Source organism: Colobus angolensis, unplaced genomic scaffold (genome assembly GCF_000951035.1).
Source record: "Colobus angolensis palliatus isolate OR3802 unplaced genomic scaffold, Cang.pa_1.0 Scaffold69, whole genome shotgun sequence".
NCBI classification, from domain to species: domain Eukaryota; kingdom Metazoa; phylum Chordata; class Mammalia; order Primates; family Cercopithecidae; genus Colobus; species Colobus angolensis.
In genome coordinates, this window is record NW_012120598.1 from 7,961,689 (window position 1) to 7,964,216 (window position 2,528).

A 2,528-nucleotide genomic window follows, 5' to 3' on the forward strand; every position below is an offset into this window, starting at 1 on the left:
TTCCTGATGAAGAAATGTGGAATAAATACAACCCAAATAATCTGAAATCAACACATGAGATAATCTAAATTATTTTTAATCTTAAATTAATCATCAGTTGACTTACTAAGTTATGAGAATTTAGCAAGAAAATAAATTAGTCATTTGAACCTTAGATACTCTGGTTTCTGGCGAATTAATATTGAAAATTAATGAATACTTTTCTATCTACATTTTTCATTTGTAAAATTTAGATACTGTGAGTCAAATTCTACATACCTTGAGGAACCTCTGGTTCATGCAAGGAAAAAGCGGTATTATAGAAAATGTCAATATAATTCAGATATTCTCCAGCATAGATACTACCTCTTCATCAAGTTACTGGTTAGGTAACACTACTACTATATTCATTACTATTCAAATTGATAAGTCATATTACTCCACTTTTACAGATGAGAGATAGCTGTTTATTAAATTTTATTTAAAACCCCATAGTGAGTAAATTGTTGGAGGCAGGACTCAAAATCATTTTTCAGATTTAAAAATTAGTGGCTCTTACATGCAGAGACCTTGAGGCAGAATGTTGATAGACAATTTTATAGGCTTTGAGAGATGAAAAGAAGCCTAGAATTCATAGGTCTTTGTTTTTAAAATTTAGAGATGAGGAAGCTAAGCTTTATAAACCATAAGGGATCTGTATAATAATGGAACCAGGATGAAATCCTATATCTTCTCATATAAAATATGCTAAATAAAAAACCTGATATTTAAAGCTTAATATATAAAGATATCTATTTACAAAACTGAATTCATTAAATGAATTCATGAAATTCATTAAATGAAAACTTAAACTGACTTTTACAGAATATACCTCAGCCATTAGATGAAGACAGATGTTGAAAGGGAGATGACCAGAAAGGAAGTAAGTAACTAAAAGAACAAAGTGAAGAAAAACAGATGGATTATAGGTAGAAGGGTTTCTTAAGGAACAAAAACATGAAATATATGCACATTGCACATTCTGGGAGAGTACATATTGGGTAATTGTTGATTTACAAATATATCTTGTCTTCTAAGATAACACTAATGAAAATGAAGGGTGGCCAAACAAGATATCTCAAAATATGCCACTTAGGTATACAGATTATTTTGAGCTAAAGGCACTTGAGAAACAGCAGATCAAAGAAGGGCATTCCAATCTACCCTTTTCTTTTTGAAAATGGGAGGTAAAAACTCATCTGTGAAAGACATCCTTCTCATATTAGGAAAAAGACTCGTTCTTCAATGGGGAATTATATTCGGGATTATTCTGTACAAACACACCTTGTTAAAATAATTATTGTATTTCTTTTAGCTTCCTCACATAACTTGAACACTTTCCATAATTGTTTCTCTACTCAACCTAATGTACAAGCACTTAGATTTGGCCACGTTTTTGTGCCATTGCTTCTTTCAGAAGGCTCTTGCTTCATATAAAGGATACACATCTGTACGCTTTTCTCCTGTTAGTCTGGCTTATGCCAATTTAATTTTTAGGCCCAGGGAAAACTCTAGGACGATAAACGTAAAATTTTGCCTTCTTTACAGGGAAAAGGCAAGAAAAGGGATTTGTTCTGTCCAAAATTTTGCATATTGTTTTCTAATTTGGAGATTAAAACGTGAACACATTTCCAAATTATTTGATTGAATATGGCTGGCTGATTTAGTAAATCAATTTATGAATGAAAATTAGGCCAAAAAGAAAAAATTAACATACTTGATTATGATATTTTGGTTAGTATGTAGGAATGTTGTAGCATTTAAAAATTGTTCAGATCACAAACCTAAATAATCTTTATTTCTCTTTCTTTAAATTTTCTCTCTCATTTTTCTCAAACTATGATTTATGGAATGCTAGTTCATAATCACTTGAGTTATTAATTTATTTTTTAAATGTAGGGTTCTCAGGTTCCATTTGACATCTACTGTATCAGAATTACAAGGTCAAGACTTGGAAACCTGTTATCTTTAAGAGCCCCCTCATGTTGTTTAGGAGAAACAGAGCTTCCAATCAACATGGGACAGAAGAAGGGGGCAGCAAATATTGTTTGCGTGCCTTGTGGCTCACCTGGATCAGAGAAAGGAAGGCCCAAATGGAAATTAATTTTTAAACTACCAAAGGGATCGTGATTCTATAGATTTTTATGCATATGCAAGACTAAATATGATAGACAAGTTAACTTATTCCTGAGTTATTAGGATTTGAAATACTGCACTGAAGCAATGAAATATATTCTGTATTACTAATATACTAAGAGGACTGTCAGCTGTAAAAATGTTCAAAATTTCCTACTTTACACAAGTAAACTGGTATAATTAAGGTTTTGTTTTGCGTTGACCATAATGTTCACCACTGATGTTCTTTGTATATTTTGAATGGTAAATTTCAATAAGATAAACTTTATGTTTATCAGTAATTTTGGGTAAAGTTCTGATAGAAATCTTTATCTATAAAATCTTGGCCTATCTCCTGTTATTAGCCTGTAATACAAACATGTATTATGTGATAT